The 21,815-nt window shown below is 46.6% G+C and overlaps 1 protein-coding gene across 1 annotated transcript in view; it reads right to left on the bottom strand.

The window, feature by feature from the left end:
• The window catches only part of TSHR (thyroid stimulating hormone receptor), a 384,579-nt gene that overhangs the window by 155,093 nt on the left and 207,671 nt on the right, over positions 1-21,815 (bottom strand). The gene's annotated exons all lie outside the window — the stretch shown is intronic.

The following is a 21,815-nucleotide window of genomic DNA, read 5'->3' as shown; positions in this document are numbered from 1 at the left end:
CCCCTTGAAGACCCAGTGAAAGGACACCACACAAGTTGTTATGAAAATAAACAGTGTATTTATTTATAACAAGACTACCCTGGCTCTTTATGAGACAGGGAGCTAAGCACACAACAAAACTCTTACGAAAATACTTAAGTTAGCACGTTATACACAAATGCCCGAGGGGCACGAAAAACCATATACTCTAAAAGTGGAATGCGAATTACTAGCAGGTAAGTAACAGTTCTAATAGGCTTTGGAATCGCTAGGACTGGACTAGGGAATCGTTAGATTACTACTAGGAGGCCCTGGGGACTCGGGTGCAGAGTGTGCACTCTCACGCGGGATGCGGGACAAAGTCTATGGAAGCTAGAATTCACAAAGTTAGTGTTCACGGGCGAACCCGACCTGGTAGGAAGAAAACGACAGTGGATCCTGACCCTTGGATAGTGAGGCTATGCTGGGACACCGGAGTGCCGAAGTTACCTAGCCCAGGGGCTGCAGCTGCATAGGTCTGAAAAGACGTCGGGGATCTCGTTGCCGGACCAGGAGCCTGGAAGGAAGAAGTTGCTGGCAGGCGACCAGTGAAGAAAAGTTCGATGGATCCAAGCCTGGATCAAGGAAGAAGGAAACCTGAAAGCAGAGGGGACCAAGTTCTTGAATCACTAGCCAGTGATTAAGTGGGCACCAGGATGGCACCGGGCGAAGTCACCGCAGTCAGGTGAGTGGGCGCTGCTGGGCTCTGCAGTCTCTCGGACCAGGAGGCGTTGTCGGCGACCAGGATGGAGGTGCGAGCTGTCCCACGAAGGTTCTTGCTGTCGACGTCGCTGGACCCAGGATTGGGCAACAAGTCTTGGCAAATGCAAGGCCCACGCGGTGGACCTAAAATGGCGTCTTGGGTGGACCAGGAGGGTCCAGGGTACTTCTCCGATGGAGGGAAGCAAGGGCCAGTCTGGAGCAACCAGACCAGCAGCAGAAATGTCGTCGGGCGTCGTCAGGAAGGCCACAAGCCAGCGGGCTAGTAGCCAAACAACGCGGTGAGCAGCAAAAAGCAGAAGGGCCCCACGCAGATCGTGGAGATGCTGGGGGGCTGCTCTTCGGTGCTGGAGCTGCTCAGGGTGGGGGCTTCTCGGACCCCAAAGCACTCACCAGGAATTCACTCGGCGGGCTTGCTGGAAAGAAGTCGTGCAGTCTTGAAGATGGCCGGTCCCTCGAGGTCTCGTCACACCCACGAATCTCAGCGTGACTGATGATGCAGGTAGAGGTCAGAGGTGCCAGGGAAGCCGGTTCTCGTCGAGCTGGGCAGTCGGATTCCGGAGGAAGGACTTGCAGCAGACCGCAGTGTTCTTTAGATGGTGCCTGCGGATGCAGGGTGACTACTCCTTAGTCACAAGGGAGAAATCTTAGGAAGAAGTCTTGAGTTCCTTTCGTGGAAAGTAGTTTCAGGATTCAAAGATGATCTGATTTGGAAGGGGGCCAGTCTCTACCTTTATCCTGTAAAAAGGGGCTGGCACGCGACTAAGTCCTGCCCTATGGGTGGGACTAGGAGGGGGGTGGTTACACCCACTTCCTTGGCGGGCTTTTCCCCAGCACAGGGTCTGGAGTGACCCTGGAACTGGTTCCAGCCAGCCTATGCACAGTGAGCACCGGGGTGCCACGTGCAGTCACCTTCCTCTAAAGCCCTGCCTACCTACAATACACAAAACCCTGTCTGGGACGGTGCTGGCACCGCCCCTGGCAGGAAACCCTTTGTCCTTATCTCCTGCTCTGGGAGGACTCCCAGCAGCAGGAGGGCAGACTTGTGTCTCGGTGGCAGCATCCATTTTGTGGATGCTAAGGCTCTGTCTGACTTTTAACCGGGTTATAGGTTACATGCATGTCGTGTCCCTCTAGAAGGGTGGAATGCTAACCCCGTCGCCAGAATTGGCGAGGGGTTAGTATTCCAATTCGTATGACACCTTACTCGACATGTTTTGATAAAGCGATACCAGAGTTGGCATATAACCGCGAGGATTATAATGCACTTAAGAGTATATGGTATGCGATATCATGGAAACGGCTAAGGGATAGATCCCGAAAGCCGCAGACAGGCTCAGCTCATGCCAGAGCACCATCTCACACGATTCCAAGCACCCTGCCTTCAGGATTGTTAAGGCCTGCCATAGGAGTGACTGATAGGAGATCTGTGTGTCCATTTTTAGGGTTAGATATAGGTATACTATATCTAAAGCAAAGGGTGATTACACCACCTTGCCCCAGCTGTCAAGCAGCCAGTTGTGTCAGATTTGGATGGCCAGCCAGGGGTGGCATAATACATGCTGCAGCCCCTGGTAGGCCCTGGGTACACCTATGCCCTGGGTACCTAAGGTACACTGTACAGGGACTGGTAAGGTGACTCAGTATCCAATTTAGATATGTACCTAAGGTACATGGAATCCATTTTACGGAGAGAGCAGTAGGCCTGGGGTCCTGAATAGCAGGGCCCCAGGTCAACTAAGTCAGAAAACCAGCAAAACACCAGGCAAAAAGTTGGGGGCAACCATAGTCAGGGATCTACCTTCCTACATAACCCCCCCCCCCAAACGAAAGGAGATAAGGCTAGCCTTGCCAGGTAAGCCTATATTGCCTGAGTGGCCATATAAGGAAGTACCAGCACTGGCATGGTTACCCCCTATCTCATGGTCCACTAAGCAATCCCTCACCCTAAGGGTGTCTGAGGGTCTCCACCATAGGGAATCTCTACCTGTGGTGTGTTTTGGCAAAGGAAAAGGCTGGTGCTGAAATGGAGTACTGAAGTGAGGCTCCACTAATTTTGGGCTCAGCTTCCTCCAATCATTTTCCACCATATAGGCCTTTCTTTCCAAGACTGAGTTGTTTTGGGCTCTCAGGGTCAACCTCTGGCTACCTACAGCTGGAGGTTGGGTCCCTCTGTTTGGCTTACTGGAGGGACAGGTCAGGTCTGGGGCCCTCAGGTCCCAAGTTTGGCTGTGCCCAACAGTGTCCATCTGGGGGAGGTCCCTAACTAATTTTAAGGGGGATCCCTCAGGAGTATGTTTTATTTTCACTTGGCTAGTACTACTAGCTTCAGTGCCCTTAATCTGCTGATTGGGAAATTCTTTTGGACAGGGGGCCCCTTGGGGTCCAACACTGGCCTCCCTGACCTCTACAGCCCTGGGCTGACTGAGGCAGGGTAGAGAGGGGCAGGTTACCTGCTCCAGACTGGGTCCCACCTTGGAAGGGTCCACTGACATCAGGGGTTCTGCCAGGCTAGGCCTGACTACCTCTGTGGCAGTTTCTTCACAAGGGGTCAGATCAGTTCCCTGAGGAGGCTGATATTTTCCTAAAGTCTGGTGGGAGGGAGATTTCTCTTCCTCCTCAATGCTCTCTGTCTGAGTGGAGTGATCCATAGTTTCAGGCTTCACAACACTATCATCTGTCTGAGTTTGAGCTGTGGCCATCACAACTCTCCCAACCTTTTCAGGAGGGGGCTCAGTTTGGGTGTGGGCTGTTACCATGACAGCCTTGACAACCTGTTCTGGGAAGGAAGTTGTCTGAGATTGGGTTGTGACTGGCACAACCCTCCTGACCTGTTCAGGGAGGACATCTTGGACTGGGGCTGTGGCTATCACTGCCCCACTAACCTTACCATGGGTGTTTACCATTTTAGAATGGGTTTCTTGCTCAACTTCAGCCCAGGCTGAGAGCTCTAAATCATTCACCAGTAGGCAATCTACAGGCAAGTTTGGTGACACTGCCACTCTCTTGTGGCCAGTGACACCTCCCCAGCTGAGATTGACCACTGCCATGGGATGATCTCTCTGTACTCCATCAATATTGGTCACCTGGTATGTGGCACCAGGTAAAAGTTGCCTTGAGGGGACTAGACTCTCAGTCACCATAGTGATGCTAGCCCCTGTATCTCTATAGGCCTCAACTTTTATACCATTGATGAGGGGCTCCTGTCTGTACTTGCCCAAAGTGTTGGGACAAGTTGTGAAGTTGGCAAACCCCATGCCAGTCTCACAGACAAGAGTATCTAAGTCAGGGGACCTGGTTAGGCCAGAGTCCCCAGGAACTCCCAAAGTAAATGCACCCAAATCCTTGGGGGCACTCCCACCACCTGGGGGATTACTACTAGTAGTAACAGGAGGTTTGGGAATGTTACTTGGGGGTATGTTTTCCTTATTGTTATTCTTTGGGCAACTGCTGTCAGTTTTTAAATGACCCACCTGTTTACAGGGATAACAATAAGGTTTCTTCTGGTTGTTGGAAGGATTCTGGGACCCACCCCCCTCAGAGGATTTTTGGGGCCCTGATGTGGTTTGATCTGTAGATTTATTCCCACCCTTCTCTTGAGGCTTGGTTGATTCCTTTTTCTGGTCACCACCTTGGTTCTTGGGCCTAATCCTGGTTCTGACCCATTTGTCTGCCCTCTTACCCAATTCTTGTGGAGAGGTCAGATCAGAGTCTACCAGGTGCTGGTGTAATAACTGGTTCTGACAATTATTTAAGACTTGCTCTCTCATAATAAGATTATACAATCCTGTGAAGTCAGTAACCTTGCTACCCAGTAGCCAGCCTTCCAAAGCCTTAGTGGCACAATCAACAAAGTCAGACCAGTCCTGAGACTGAGTTTTCTGGGTGTCTCTGAACAGCAACCTGTACTGCTCAGTGGTTAAGCCAAACCCATCAACCAGTGCATTTTTCAACCTGGTAATCATTAGCATCCTCCACTCTTGTAGTGAGGAGCTTATCTCTACCTTTACCATCAAAGGAGAGCCACAGTATAGCTGCCCACTGACTCTGGGGAATGCACTGCACAGTGCAGGCCCTCTCCAAAGCAGCCATCCATTTCTGGATATCATCCCCTTGCTTAAAGGGGGGCACTATCTTTGTCAGGTGTTTAGTATCTAAACCCTTCTCTTTTTCTCTTGGGAGATTGCTGCCACCAGTGGGAGCTAGCCCACTCATCTGCTGCTCTCTAGCAAAGGCAAGCTTCTCTTTGGCCAGGGCAAGTTCTTCCCTTTCAATCCTCAGTTCAGCTTGTCTCATTCTAGCTTCATGCTCTTTTCTCTGAGGGGAAGTAAATCTCCTCTGTGGAGGATTCCTTCTCCCCTGAGAAGAGGCATTAGAGTGCAGAGATCTATTGGAGTCCCTAGAAAGAGATCTATCTCTCCTAACTCCAAGGTTAGGCCCACTTCGGGTTAGTACTGGGGGTCCCCCAGATCCTAGCCCAAGTAAGTCTAAGTTGGTCCTGGTTAGCCTTCTGACTACCTCAAGACCTTTGTCTACCTCATCCCCAGAGAGTTCCTCCTGATCCTCCTCCTCCTCAACTGCAGTAGCAGTGTTGGGGAGGTCTGGATCCCCAGAGGTTCCCTCTAAGGCTGGCATGTTCTCATGTAACTGAGAAAGCTTTCTGGCATCATATGTCTCTAAGAGACCTATCAGAAAGGGAATGGTGGGGTTAGACCCCTGCTTCAGTTTTCTGGAGACACAGATCTGTCTCATCTCCTGGAAACTGAGAGCTGCATGTCTTGAAGTGACCTGTGGAGGGTCAACACTGACCAGGGGAGTCTCAGTAGAATCTCCCTGGGTAGACATGCTTTTCTAGTGAGGTGTAAGTGGTGCACTTACCTACTCTATATGTTTGCCTACTGATCCCTTGCTAGAGTTGTAGTTTAGGGTGTGCTAGGCCCTAGGAGCTACAACAGCTGGTTCAGTAGAACTCAGAGTATTCTAAGCTAAGTTATATGTACCTTTAGTACTTATGTGATCTTTCACAAGATATTCTTAGGGCATGTGTGGTAAAACAACAGCAAGCTCAAATCCCAACCGCTGCTCACCAATGTGAGAAGTTGGCCTGATGTGCAGTGCTCACTATTCTAGTGATCACTATATATCAGTCCAAACAACCCTTATTGATGATTGGTTGTAAGTCAACCTTATAGACCAGCTATCCTAGTAGCATGGATACGAGCAGTCTAAGGCTAAGACTCTAGAGGGCGTGTTAAGCCAGCTGTTTTACCATCACATTACCCCTTGAACACCCAGTGAAAGGACACCACACAAGTTGTTATGAAAATAAACAGTGTATTTATTTATAACAAGACTACCCTGGCTCTTTATGAGACAGGGAGCTAAGCACACAACAAAACTCTTACGAAAATACTTAAGTTAGCACGTTATACACAAATGCCCGAGGGGCACGAAAAACCATATACTCTAAAAGTGGAATGCGAATTACTAGCAGGTAAGTAACAGTTCTAATAGGCTTTGGAATCGCTAGGACTGGACTAGGGAATCGTTAGATTACTACTAGGAGGCCCTGGGGACTCGGGTGCAGAGTGTGCACTCTCACGCGGGATGCGGGACAAAGTCTGTGGAAGCTAGAATTCACAAAGTTAGTGTTCACGGGCGAACCCGACCTGGTAGGAAGAAAACGACAGTGGATCCTGACCCTTGGATAGTGAGGCTATGCTGGGACACCGGAGTGCCGAAGTTACCTAGCCCAGGGGCTGCAGCTGCATAGGTCTGAAAAGACGTCGGGGATCTCGTTGCCGGACCAGGAGCCTGGAAGGAAGAAGTTGCTGGCAGGCGACCAGTGAAGAAAAGTTCGATGGATCCAAGCCTGGATCAAGGAAGAAGGAAACCTGAAAGCAGAGGGGACCAAGTTCTTGAATCACTAGCCAGTGATTAAGTGGGCACCAGGATGGCACCGGGCGAAGTCACCGCAGTCAGGTGAGTGGGCGCTGCTGGGCTCTGCAGTCTCTCGGACCAGGAGGCGTTGTCGGCGACCAGGATGGAGGTGCGAGCTGTCCCACGAAGGTTCTTGCTGTCGACGTCGCTGGACCCAGGATTGGGCAACAAGTCTTGGCAAATGCAAGGCCCACGCGGTGGACCTAAAATGGCGTCTTGGGTGGACCAGGAGGGTCCAGGGTACTTCTCCGATGGAGGGAAGCAAGGGCCCGTCTGGAGCAACCAGACCAGCAGCAGAAATGTCGTCGGGCGTCGTCAGGAAGGCCACAAGCCAGCGGGCTAGTAGCCAAACAACGCGGTGAGCAGCAAAAAGCAGAAGGGCCCCACGCAGATCGTGGAGATGCTGGGGGGCTGCTCTTCGGTGCTGGAGCTGCTCAGGGTGGGGGCTTCTCGGACCCCAAAGCACTCACCAGGAATTCACTCGGCGGGCTTGCTGGAAAGAAGTCGTGCAGTCTTGAAGATGGCCGGTCCCTCGAGGTCTCGTCACACCCACGAATCTCAGCGTGACTGATGATGCAGGTAGAGGTCAGAGGTGCCAGGGAAGCCGGTTCTCGTCGAGCTGGGCAGTCGGATTCCGGAGGAAGGACTTGCAGCAGACCGCAGTGTTCTTTAGATGGTGCCTGCGGATGCAGGGTGACTACTCCTTAGTCACAAGGGAGAAATCTTAGGAAGAAGTCTTGAGTTCCTTTCGTGGAAAGTAGTTTCAGGATTCAAAGATGATCTGATTTGGAAGGGGGCCAGTCTCTACCTTTATCCTGTAAAAAGGGGCTGGCACGCGACTAAGTCCTGCCCTATGGGTGGGACTAGGAGGGGGGTGGTTACACCCACTTCCTTGGCGGGCTTTTCCCCAGCACAGGGTCTGGAGTGACCCTGGAACTGGTTCCAGCCAGCCTATGCACAGTGAGCACCGGGGTGCCACGTGCAGTCACCTTCCTCTAAAGCCCTGCCTACCTACAATACACAAAACCCTGTCTGGGACGGTGCTGGCACCGCCCCTGGCAGGAAACCCTTTGTCCTTATCTCCTGCTCTGGGAGGACTCCCAGCAGCAGGAGGGCAGACTTGTGTCTCGGTGGCAGCATCCATTTTGTGGATGCTAAGGCTCTGTCTGACTTTTAACCGGGTTATAGGTTACATGCATGTCGTGTCCCTCTAGAAGGGTGGAATGCTAACCCCGTCGCCAGAATTGGCGAGGGGTTAGTATTCCAATTCGTATGACACCTTACTCGACATGTTTTGATAAAGCGATACCAGAGTTGGCATATAACCGCGAGGATTATAATGCACTTAAGAGTATATGGTATGCGATATCATGGAAACGGCTAAGGGATAGATCCCGAAAGCCGCAGACAGGCTCAGCTCATGCCAGAGCACCATCTCACACGATTCCAAGCACCCTGCCTTCAGGATTGTTAAGGCCTGCCATAGGAGTGACTGATAGGAGATCTGTGTGTCCATTTTTAGGGTTAGATATAGGTATACTATATCTAAAGCAAAGGGTGATTACACCACCTTGCCCCAGCTGTCAAGCAGCCAGTTGTGTCAGATTTGGATGGCCAGCCAGGGGTGGCATAATACATGCTGCAGCCCCTGGTAGGCCCTGGGTACACCTATGCCCTGGGTACCTAAGGTACACTGTACAGGGACTGGTAAGGTGACTCAGTATCCAATTTAGATATGTACCTAAGGTACATGGAATCCATTTTACGGAGAGAGCAGTAGGCCTGGGGTCCTGAATAGCAGGGCCCCAGGTCAACTAAGTCAGAAAACCAGCAAAACACCAGGCAAAAAGTTGGGGGCAACCATAGTCAGGGATCTACCTTCCTACACCTTGCTTCTAGATTCAGCACAAAACAAAGGACAAAGTTGTCATTTCCCATGTTTTCATGAGATAAAGTGAAATTTAAAAGTGTTTTGGCACGAGTTATGTAAATGAAAGAATGAGTGTGTGCTTTGTGTGAAATGTCATTTATTTCTATTTGTGGGTATAATTACACAAATGCCAATTTATGCAGTGCACATTACAAAAAGAATTGTAAGCCACTTAGTAATAAGTATTTTTATTACTCAACTGAATCCGTTTCAGCAACCTTAAAAAATGACCGTCTTTGTGAAAACCAGCAAGAATTCAAACAGTATGCCATGCCAGTTATACACAGGTCTTTACAGCATCTTTACTCACTTAGCCAACGTTCCTAGTATGTGTAAATTGGGATCTGCAGGTTCAATAAGAATCTCTGCAAAACAAGTAGAGCACAAGTCCTTAAAAAGGAAGTGGGGGGACTAACAAAGTTAGGCAGTAAGCAAGTGACGTTATGGCACGTGACATCAAAGAGCATGGCATCACAACACCACATCGTATGTGGCATCACAGGAAGTAACCTCACAGGAAGTGACCTCACAAGAAGTGACATCAGATATTAAGACCTCAATTATATGTTTAGCAGGTCTATCATAAGTACATTTAAGCGCATTATAGGATGTAACCCCTTCACTGCGCCCGTCGGCCAACGGCCGTCGTGAGCACTACCTCAATAATGCTGCGCATGTCCGTTCGCCGACGCGGCCCACCCACTCAATCAAACTGCCGCACTGCGGTGGAATACATGCCGCAGTTAAGGGTTAACAAATGACATTTTGCGTCACTGTTGTGCCAAACAAGTTGTGCAACCCAGACGCAAAATCTCGGCCTCAACTAATACATTTAGGGGCTTATTTATGAGAGGCATGTGCCACTGGAGCATCAACTTTTCTGACACTACGGCAGTGCAAACCTCTCAACCATATCTATGAGGCCAGGCAAAGCCGCTTTGACGCTTTGCCGTGCTGACCCCCTGAGCAGCACGGCGCAATCATCGACCACTGGCCATAAGCCGGCCGAGCACAAGCCTGTGGCTCCACTCCCATGAATCCCTCTAACTCGTTAATTCGAGGCCATCGCGCTGTCATATATATATATTTGGGGTTAGAATCTGTAAAAAATAATAATACTAAGGCTGTTATGTTAAGTGAAGCTGCATTGGGGTCAGTAGCTCTATAAAAGAAATAAAGCAGTGGTCTTTAAATAGTTATTTTTGTAAATACTGGGACAGAACAAAACATATGACATTCTTACAGTGCATGCATATCTCATTTATTAGCTCCTTATGTCTCTGTCCTTCGTGACTCTGCCACCATTCTACAGTACCTGGTACCCCCAAAGTGTCAGTTCCAGATGTTTTTCTTTCCATTTCCGGTAATGATCATTATTATTATTCACTTGTGTAATCAATCTTGCAGGTTTGCAGTGCTGTTTTGTGAGCAGACCATCTAGAATTGTATGATTAGCAGATCAAATGCAATATCCGGGGGGGGGGATTCTTGCCAGACAAGCAATCGAGTCTGTTTTAGAAGCGGGTGGATTGTGAGATGCCCTGAGCAGAAAATGACGGTGCCTGATATTGGCCATTTGACTTGTCAGTCAGTAGGCTCTCTCATTGTGAACGGCTGCTTTACCGTTATTGATCAATAGATGGCAGCAGATCCGAACGAAATTCTACACAGGATGGGAATTTCGATATTCCTCGGCTCTGTTTACGTGACGAGTCCACTACACTTTAACTACCGAAACGCAATTAAATAAAAGTTTTAGAAATGTAACCAAATAGCTATGTTTTCAAAAAGTCCGTTATCCAGAAAGACGTAAGAATATTATTTTTTACTTTCACTGATTACAGGAAAATTCCTAGCTGGTATTACTACACGGATGTTTAATCTTGAGTGAAGTACAAAGTATCCTGCCCGCCAAACCCTTGGACCGCCTGCCTCATATAGAGACAGGCGTACCTAAAGTTTTCCCTACACGCAGCCCCCATTCAATCAATCAATCAATCAGGTCATTTGTAGAGCGCACTACTCACCCGTAGGGTCTCAAGGCGCTGGGAGGGGGGGGGGGTGCCGCTACTGCTCGAACAGCCAGGTCTTGAGCTTCTTCCTGAAGGAGAGGTGGTCTTGGGTCAGGCGCAGATTGGTCGGAAGTGAGTTCCAGGTCTTGGCGGCCAGGTAGGAGAAGGATCTTCCTCCTGTTGTCGCTCTTCGGATGCGGGGGACGGCGGCGAGGGCGTGGTTGGTTGACCTGAGGAGGCGCTTGGGAGTGTAGAAGTTGATCCGGTTGTTGAGGTAGCTCGGGCCTTGGTCGTGTAGGGCTTTGTGCGCGTGGGTGAGGAGCCGGAAGGTGATTCTCTTGTTGACCGGGAGCCAGTGCAGATCTCTCAGGTGTCCGGAGATGTGGCTGCGACGGGGGATGTCGAGGATGAGTCTCGCCGAGGCGTTCTGGATCCGCTGGAGTCTCTTCTGGAGTTTGGCGGTGGTTCCGGCGTAGAGGGCGTTGCCGTAGTCCAGTCGGCTGGTGACGAGGGCCTGGGTGACCGTCTTCCTCGTCTCGGTGGGGATCCACCGGAAGATCTTACGTAGCATGCGCAGGATGTTGAAGCATGACGAGGAGACGGCGTTGACTTGTCTGGTCATGGAGAGGGAGGAGTCCAGTATGAAGCCCAGGTTGCGTGCGTGGTCCGTCGGTTTGGGTGCGGTGCCCAGGGCGGGGGGCCACCAGGAGTCGTCCCAGGCGGAGGGCGTGGAGCCCAGGATGAGGACCTCCGTCTTGTCTGAGTTCAGTTTCAGGCGGCTGGTCGTCATCCATTCGGCTACGTCTCTCATCCCTTCGTGCAGGTTGGCTCTGGCGGTGTCGGGGTCGTTGGTCAGGGAGAGGATCAGCTGGGTGTCGTCGGCGTAGGAGATGATGTTCAGGTTGTGTTTGCGTACGATGGCCGCGAGGGGGCTCATGTAGACGTTGAAGAGGGTGGGGCTCAGTGAGGACCCTTGAGGGACGCCGCAGATGACTTTGGTGGCCTCTGACTTGTACGGTGGTAGGCGGACTCTTTGTGTTCTTCCGTCGAGGAAGGAGGTGATCCATTCCAGTGCCTTCTCCTGGATTCCGATGTTGCTGAGGCGCTGTGCTAGGGTGCGGTGGCAGACCGTGTCGAAAGCCGCGGAGAGGTCCAGGAGGATGAGGGCCGCTGTTTCTCCGTTGTCCATCAGAGTTCGAAGGTCGTCGGTGGCGGCGATGAGGGCGGTCTCGGTGCTGTGGTTCGCTCGGAAGCCGGACTGTGAGGGGTCGAGGGATCCATTCGTCTCGAGGAAGGCGGCCAGCTGTTTGTTGACGGTCTTCTCGATGACTTTGGCTGGGAACGGGAGGAGCGAGATGGGACGGTAGTTCTTGAGGTCGGTGGGGTTTGCTGTAGGTTTCTTGAGAAGAGCGCTGAGTTCGGCGTGCTTCCAGCTCTCAGGGAAGGTGGCGGAGTCGAAGGAGGTGTTGATGATGTCCCGCAGGTGGGGTGCGATGACAGCGTCGGCTTTGTTGAAGATGTGGTGAGGGCAGGGGTCAGTCGGAGATCCGGAATGGATGGAGTTCATGATGCGGATGGTGTCTTCGGTGCTGATCGGGGTCCAGGTGCGGAGGGTGGCGGTGGGTGGCGTCGTTGCGGTTGTGGCTTGCGTTGGTTGGTTGTTGAAGCTGTTGTGTATGTCCGTGATCTTGTTGTGGAAGTAGGATGCGAGGGAGTTGCAGAGGTCTTGCGATGGGGTGATGTCGTTGTATTGTCTTCTTTTACGGAAAACTTCCTCAGACACTTTGAACTGGCAGTGAGGAACAGAAAACAATTATGACCCAACACCCTGGGTCAATAATTTTTTCACAAACTCCTGCTTTGGGAGTATGTTCCTGAAAAACAAATGCATTGAAAAAGTTCGATGAATGTCCATCAAAACCGATGGCTGCCATCTCCCAAACTTTTTATACATCGAATGCAATCGCCATAATTTCCGATCTCTCAATATACAAAGTGGACCGCTGGGCCAGCGCTCATCTCTAAATCTGACGCACAGTAGTCCTTCAGTATGGGGGAAGTTCAGTCCTCTGCCACATTGTTGGATGGATGGGGTACTGTGCGTCAAACTCACATTCAGGCCCTAAATGCCTTTTTTTTCGCTGCATGGCTTTTCATATCCTGCCTTGAGGGCTTAAAAAGGATAACTTTCAAAAGTGTACAGTCACTAAGTTTAGTTGGTCATATTTTTACACTTGTGTCCTCATCATAATATTCTAGGGGTGTGCATATTTTTAATTTCATATGGTATTAGACAAATTCATAATTACGCACTTCTTATAAGTATGAAAAATATGTTTGTTGTGCAAAATTACAAGTGTCAAACTCTTCCTTTAAAACCGTTTTCCGAAAAATCTTACTGCAAAGTAGGTATACTGTTGTTTTCGAGCACAAACAGTGCATAAACATCTTCATTAATTTCACACCAAGATTGCTGAAATTAAAAACAGCAAAAACCAATATGCAGTTTTTTTCTCCTCTCAGTGTTTTAAAAACCTTTGAAATTTCAATAGATATGCCAATTTTTTTCTAAAGCTTAGGGCATCATTAGGATGGCGGGCCGACTTTGTCTTCCCGCTATTCTGATGTAGAAAGGGAATGCCCGCCATAAGTGCGGCGGTCCCGTGGGGGTCATTAGGATGCGCCTGCCACACTGGCGGGTGCATCCTGGATTCTTGACATTGCCCGCCGCAATGCCAAAATGGCATGTTGTGCATTTTCATGCACAATGTGGCAGGCAACGCACGGTGCCTGCCAAGTTGTGCATGAAACTGCAGGTACCCCCCATGTGCACCACCCACCCCACAAATTCCTGGGGGCCCACTACGGGCCCCCAATAGTAAAGACCGCTTGCCTTTCTGTGACGGCATTGCCGGCACGGATCGGCAAATCCCCGCATGCATTATAATATGGATGGCGGTGTCTAACAGAAACTGCCACCATTTTAAAACCTTTTCTGCCCAGTCGTACGGTCTTTCCGTCCGCCGGGGTCCCCCCTCCATAGTAATATGGCAGGGGGAATGGCATGCGGGCGGGAAAGAATGTCGGGTGGATCGCCACCGCCATGCGGGCCGGGGCAATCCACCCAACATTCTAATGGGCCTCTTAGTATGGAGAGGCATGCACAAGTGTTGCCTCACAATTGTGCGCACACCTAGGGGCATATTTATTTAAAAATCGCAGAGTGCACCTTGACGTGCTGTGTGATAGGGAAGAAATGCACTGTATCTAACATTATAGAGCTCATTTATTGAGTATTTTCCCTGCGCTGGCGTACAATATGTTGCCTAGCACCGGCACAGGCACCCTTGAACCAATGTGCAAGGGTTCGCACTCTAAGCAGGAATGCTTTTATGCAGGAAGGGACACTTTCCTGCACAAAAACAATCCCTGAGGCATTTTCCTCTTTCTATGAGAAAGAGGAAAATACAAGGAGAAATAAAGATACTTCTCCTCGTTACGCCTCCCCAGCTATGTATAGCATTTTGATAAATTCCCAGATCCACCAATTATGGTAAACCGGGGATCACACCAAAATCCATGGGCAGATGCATGGGAACACCCACGTTCCACCCATGGAACGCCTCCCTGGGCAGAGTAATTCAATGCAATGATTTGTGCTGTGTTACGTTACCCTAGATTTATCAAGCCAGTTAGGTTTGGGTGGCCTTGCATGGCTTAATAAATCTAACTCAAGAGCTGCCTCACTCTTGCACTCCATTACGTGGAAACTCTTTGATACATGTGAACATTCAAATTGTTCAGTTATAAATGTTTTTTATTTTATTCAGTCTCAGAATATAGATTTTGGATGCTGGATCCTGTATGACCAGAAGTAAAAAGATTGAAAATTTCATTGAAATCAAATCCTATCTTAGATCTTAAGACGCAAGCAGCCACTAACACCTAGGGGGAGATTTACAAAAAAGTGGGGCAACGCAGCGCAGCCCTCGCGAGGCTACGCTGCATTGCACGACAGGGAGGGAGCAGGAGAGCGCCATAATTTTAAAGATATGGCTCTCTCCTCCGATTTCACTTGCACCGGCGCTGATTTCAGCTGTCGTGCGCCATGCACACACCTTAGCGCCGCAGCACTAGGGTGTGTGCATGAATGTAGCATAGGTTTTCGACAGGAAGGGTACCATTCCTGTACAAACGCTATGCTATTCACAATGCAGAGCTTTTCCCACTTTGCATACATGCTGCACAGTGCAGCACGCATGCAAAGTCGGAAAAGGAAGGAGAAATGAAAGCATTTCTCCTTCCTTGCACGTAGTTGAAATGGGCGTAGTTTTCTCGCTAAACTCAATCTACTGTTTTTAGTAAATTGGGTTTAGCATCAGAGTCCTTGGGTGGTTGCAGGGGAATGCCCATGCACCATCCTTGGCACGCCCCCACGGCACAAAGTAATGCGAAGCAGCGCAATGCGCTGCTTCGCATTACTTTTACGTTATTTCCAGTGCTAAAAAAGTTTAGCGCTGGAAAGATAACTAGGAAAAAAAGATTTTGCGCCTTTTTGCATCACTTTTGTGATGCAAACACAGTGCAAAATCTTAGTGAATCCCTCCCCTAGTTCCAAGATGCAACAGAAAACAACAGGCCATTTTTCCATAACAATTTAGTAGGTGTATAAAAGTTCTACATGAGCGACTTAGTGCAGAAAAGAGGTTTGTACCGATCAGCTGGATCTTCTACTCCAGAAGATTTACTTTAATAGTCTTATGTCTTATCAGTCACTAAACATCTAACAGTTTTAATCTTCTGGTTTCCTGAGCAAAACTTCAAGCTCTGCATCTTTTCTTGTTTAGGACTTTCACTCTGGCTGCTTCTATCAATAATTTACTGTGCTCTTCAGCAGGTATGCTATTTAGGTTTGATTCCGCTTCAAACATCTCATACCATCCTTAAATTGATGATGGAGCTGAGCATGCCTTCACATTTGCTATAGAGCTCAATTGACTTTGCCAATATTTGGTAAACGTGTTCAATGAAAAATAGCACAACTTGAATGTACTTGGCTCATTAAGACTCAAAGCTGAAATGATTCGTGAATTCGCTCTCTCTTTCGGCTCTTCCTTCAGTATAAATTAGTTGGTACACAATTTAAAATATTAGCAGTTGCGGAGCAGTATTCTGTGACTGTGTAGGAAGTCCTTCTTGCAGTTAAGGATATTGTGCAGGGATTCCTGATGCAGGAATAAGGCTCGGGACTATGATTTAATCCATCCTCTCACTAGCATTAAACATATCCCAACTTGCAAATACTCAGATAAAAGGAAGGTCTGGCAGAATTTACTAGTTCTATGTAAAAAGACCCTACTTAAATTATAGGTACTGAAAATTATAGGTACTGAAAATGTAGCTCCAAAAAGAATGAAACAGTACTTTGAAATGTTGAAAATGTTTTGTTTGAGTTTTTTTGTTGCTGGTCTTGGAGGTATCCCATTACCTCTACTATCGAATTCAAAATTCTCCTCAACTTTTTATTTTAATTTGAAAAAATAGTCCTAAATTTGTCCAATTCCTATCTCCATTCTCCTTCTCTATGTCACAGATTCTATGATAAATTCTATGTTGGGACTGCGCACTAAACTGTTAGTCCTTGGATAAATACAAGTTTGGTCGTGCTCCACAGGTATACTCCCTGCTCTGGAGTAGTTGTTTAAATGAAAAAAGGTTGCACCAACACAGGATGTGTGGGTGTCTCCTGGGGCACTGAAGGGTGCTGTAATACTGCAGTCAATAGTTTTTCAAAATTTAAATGTAGAACGCTACAACGCATGCCTTCAAAGTATTTTATTCATACTTTATCTTGTTCTTTTTGATATCATGTATTGCTTTTCAATTCCATTTGTCAACAAACATGTGCTTCTCAAACATCAATCCATAGTGATTGCTATTCCAATGCATTTCGGCAAAAATGCCTTCATCAGGGAAATCTAAAAAAAGACATGAAAAAATAAACTTTGTAATATTTTACCTCTTATTTTATGATGTATACCGAATACAAGTTCTGGATTTTATCAGTTCATTCTATGTAGTTTAACCATTAGTGCAAATGAATGTCTATTCTGAACTGCTCAGCCGTTCAAACGTGTGTGACACTATCTCCTTCAGTGCAAAATAAAACATAGTATAAACATATTCTTTCATAAACACTACACTCGTAAAACAAGATAGTCTCTCGTGTAGCTCTATGCCCCAAACTATTTGCTAGCTCAAGGTTTATCCAATCGTGAACGTTATGCCGCGATGCTAATAGGTGTTCTGTGAAGTGTAATCCTTCTAGCGATAGGTGAATATAACAAATTACGCCTTACGTTTACCCATCTTAACTAACGCTTTATTATCGCGCTTACTGCTATGTGAAAGTTGTATGCTTTAAAGCCTAGGTCCGTCCAAAGCGGGAGTCCAGGCAGTGAAACAAAGTAACCAGCAATGATTGCCTCATCGAAGAAAGTCGAAGAAAGTCAGCGTGTGACGTAGGGTGAAGGGTGAGGTTTAAAAACGGAGATCTATGCGCTTCAAGTGAACTTAAAGGGATAGTGTGTTTATGTATACTGGTGGTTCCCCGATGGATAATAAAGTTTTACTAGCAACAACACTAGTTCAACAATTAGAAATAGTGTGAATGATTCTCAGAAGGAGAATGTGCGCGCTAGATTTCTAACCTATTAAATGACAGTTCTATAGACCAATATTAAATATTAGACGGTAAATGCCACAATGAATACTACATTGAATGAAATGTTTAAAACAACTGATCAACCAACGCACAAAAGATAAATTGGTCAAAAGGGGTATATGACATCTGCTTTGGCATACTGTAATAATATACACGAACTATAGATAACAGTTGAATTCAGTTCTTTCGTTCATCCCGTTAGGCTTTAAAGTCTGTAGATTATGGGGCAGATTTATGTTAACTGGCGCATCCCCAGGGATGCGCCAGTTAACATGCGCCACAGTGCGCCACTGCTCCGCCACCCATGGTGCGCCGCATTTATGATGCGGCGCACCATGGTGCAAGGCAGTGAGGATGCGTGACGCATCTCTCGGCGCACGGGCGGCGCATTGCAGGAGTCATGTCGCAAGTGCGACATGACTCCTGCAATGCACAGGGGCCATCTATTCAAATGTATGGTGCGTCACCCTTACGCCTGCTTCAAGCAGGCGTAAGGAATTGACGTGGAAAGTGACTGAGTGAAATCTCATAGATTTCACTCAGCCACTTTTGCGAGGCGCACCTGCCCCGGAACGCCCACCCTGCGCCGGAACGCCCACAAGCGGCGCAGGGCTTTACAACGTGACGCATCTGCCTAGATGCGTCACGTTGTAAATCGTTCGTAGGGATGCGCCACGTTTACGCCGCCTTGCGTGACGCAACAGCGGCATAAACGTGGCGCAAGGCCTTCATAAATCTGCCCCTATAAATCCAGTAATTCTCCCGTTTGAGCAGCGTTTTTCTATTGTCTCTATCTGCTCGTTTTTCCACTGTCCCTAGCACACAAACTTTAATCTGGCTGATCTGGTGGTTTGCTTCAATGAAATGGGTCGCCACAACTGATTTCAAGGCCCTTGTTCTGATATTACTTTTGTGCTCGTTCACTCGTACTTTTACCTTACGCTCCGTCTGGCCTATACAGGCCTTGCCACACGGGCATTTGATCATGTAAACGATGTTTGTGATATCACAAGTAGCATTCACTTTCAAACTGATGCTGTTACCCCTCATGGGGTGGGTAATGGAATTACCTTGCAGTATGTTATTGCAGTTTCCACAATTTCCACATGGAATGGTTCCTTTGAATCTTTGTGCTTTTTCTAACAGTGGCGGTCGCTTAATAATTTCACCCAGATTTCTTCCTCTGGAAAAAGCGAAAATGGGCATTTCATTGAAGATCTCTTTAAAGTCTGGTTCTGTCTGTAAAATCGGCCAATGTTTTTTGATAACACTTTTGTATTGGGGAGTGACAGTTGAAAATTTACTCATACATGTTATCTTGGGATCCTTGACTGTTTTAGTGGCTGTCAGTAAACGCTTTCTATCTTGACTGTCAACTCGCCTGATAGCTTGTTTCAGAATCCCATCCGGGCTTTAAAGGATACAACTTTCACATAGCGGTAAGCGCGATAATAAAGCGTTAGTTAAGATGGGTAAACGTAAGGCGTAATTTGTTATATTCACCTATCGCTAGAAGGATTACACTTTACAAACACCTGTTAGCATCGCAGCATATCGTTCACGATGGGATAAACCTTGAGCTAGCAAATATTTTGGGGGCATAGAGCTACACGAGAGACTATCTTGTTTTACGAGTGTAGTGTTTATGAAAGAATATGTTTATACTATGTTTTATTTTGCACTGAAGAAGATAGTGTCACACAGGTTTGAACGGCTGAGCAGTTCAGAATAGACATTCATTTGCACTAATGGTTCAACTACACAGAATGAACTGATAAAATCCAGAACTTGTATTCGGTATACATCATAAAATAAGAGGTAGAATATTACAACGTTTATTTTTTCATGTCTTTTTTTAGATTTCCCTGATGAAGGCATTTTTGCCGAAATGCATTGGAATGGCAATCACTATGGATTGATGTTTGAGAAGCACATGTTTGTTGACAAATGGAATTGAAAAGCAATACATGATATCAAAAAGAACAAGATGAAGTATGAATAAAATACTTTGAAGGCATACGTTGTAGCGTTCTACATTTAAATTTTGAAAAACTATTGACTGCAGTATTACAGCACCCTTCAGTGCCCCAGGAGACACCCACAGATCCTACGATCTCTAATTTTCAATTTCTCACACAATCTCCTTTTGGACCATTTTCTTTCTCTGTATAGTATCTGCAATTTTTAAGATATCTACCAGTTGCCCAACATTTTCTGGCTGTCTTTTATCCCCCTCTTTCACTCCTGCACCATTATTACTTGGCTGCAAAACAGCCAGCTTAACTTAACTTACTGCCTGCTGTCTTGATAAATAGAGGTGGGGGGGATAACTTTTTTATTCTGTTGTGTAAGTGTAAGACAATCTCAAAGTGAAGATGACTTTTTGTGCTGTTCCTTACCCAGCTAGGTCTTAGGCCGCTTGCGGCGGCCCCTGCATTTTCAGCCCCTGCATTTGCTGCCCGCTGCGGCCTGATCGAAGAGAGGGGGGCTGCTGGGAATTTATGTGGCCGCAACGGCCGCAGTTAAGAACGGGGGAGGTTAGGGTGGTGTTGCCGATTATTACGGCTGCACTTAAGAGCGGGGGAGAGGGGTGGCTGCTGCCCCCGAAACTCGTGCCGCCTAAGGTGGTCCGCCCCCATCGCCCCTCCCTAGCTACACCACTGTCCTTACCTTCTACCATGGATAAAAAAGACAAAAGGCGGGTGGCATTTTTCAGTGAACCACAAATTGCTGAAAGATTATGGTTTGCCTATCATGTCAGTTAATGACTGGTCAATGGACTCGAAGGGCGGGCATGGACAGGGAAACTAGAAAATAAGCTGACACCAGCCCGCCATAAGGCCCACATTACAAGTTGGGTGGAATAGGGTAGGTACTTATCATACATGGAAAAAATAATTACCCACAGAGTGAGGTATTTACCACGTTCACTAAATACCTCCTATTCTCAACTTGAAAATGTTATGTGATGATATGTCAATCTGTGTAGCACACTAATGAACCAAGAAAGTATCCAAGCGCCTATGGCAGGCATGTTGGTGTGTTGTCCCCAAGGTGGTTATACAAAGAGCCTAGTCTTCAGCATTCAGTCAGAACTTGAGAAGTGCAGAGAAGGTTTTGATGTGTTTTAGGGAGGTTCTTCCCTGTCTTGGGTGAAATGTAGGGGAATGAGGGACCTCCTGTTTTGCTTTTGCAGATGCAGGGAGTGAGGGACAGTGTAGGTGTCTTGTGACATGGTGATAGTGTATGAGGTGGTTATGCTATTCTGGTGATTGGTGCTAAATTGGTGCTAAATTGTGTAGGACTTTCTATGTCTGCATGAAAAGTTCGAGCTGGCTTCACTTGTACATGGGGAGCCAGTGAAGCTTCCTAAGGTGTGGTGTTATGTGGGTGCAGCATAAGAGTTTGAGTATGCTTCTTGCGGGTGTTGAGACGGAATATTGAGTTGGAAATTTCGATTTACACCAATATTGTGATTCAGAAATATTGACAGCAAGAATATCATGGTCAAGAATATCGAATTTAAGGTAAGAAATATCGTTTAATAAAAAATAGAATCATTAACATTGTTTGCAAAAATAAAGTTGTGTAAAATATCGACTTTTTAATTAGTGTTTTTTGTATAAGTATTGTTTATCTTTTTTAATCTATGTGTTAAAGTTTTAGTCATTATCAATGTTATTTTAATTACATTTTGCATTTATTAGTTCCATAGTGGGTTGTGGGTTTATAGAGGAACAGGGTGGGAAGTAATACATTATAGTAAATGAATGATTATGTTTTTATTTGTTTAATTTAGATCTTATAGTGTTAATTGTGGGAAGAAATTTATTTGTAATTAATTATTGATTGGTTGGTAATTAATAATAATTAACGAATTGATCATTAATTATGCTAATTGTGACATTTTTAGGTGTGGTTTGTGGGGTTTATAGGGGTTAAAGGTGAGAAGTAATTCATTTTTGATTAATTAATAATTCACTGCAAATGTATATATATATTGTGTAATTAATTTTAGGTGCGGGTTGTGGGGTTTATAGGGGTAAAGGGTGAGAAGTAATTTATGTTTAATTAATGAATAATTAGTAGTTAATTTATATTAGGTAAAGAATTGATAATTAATTAAGATAATTGTGTGATTTTTGTTTGGGTGTGGGTTGTGGGGTTTCTAGAATAAAGAGTCGTAAGTAATTGATTTTTAATTCAATATTAATTAGTTCTTAATTAATATTAATTAATTGATTGAAAATGATTAATGGAAATTGTGGAATTAATATTAGGTGTGGGTTGAGGTGTTTATAGGGGTAGATGGTGGGAAGTAATTTATGTTTAATAATTAATAATTAGTTGTTAATTTATGTTAACTAATTAATTTATAATTAATTATGGTAATTGTGTGATTCTTTTTTAGGTGTGAGTTGTGAGGTTTATGAGGTAAAGGGTGGGAAGTAATGTATTTTTAACTAATTAA

The sequence above is a fragment of the Lissotriton helveticus genome, chromosome 9 (assembly GCF_964261635.1).
Source record: "Lissotriton helveticus chromosome 9, aLisHel1.1, whole genome shotgun sequence".
Taxonomy (NCBI): domain Eukaryota; kingdom Metazoa; phylum Chordata; class Amphibia; order Caudata; family Salamandridae; genus Lissotriton; species Lissotriton helveticus.
The sequence above is the reverse complement of the archived record's forward strand: the minus strand, read 5'-3'. Positions and strand labels throughout refer to the sequence as shown.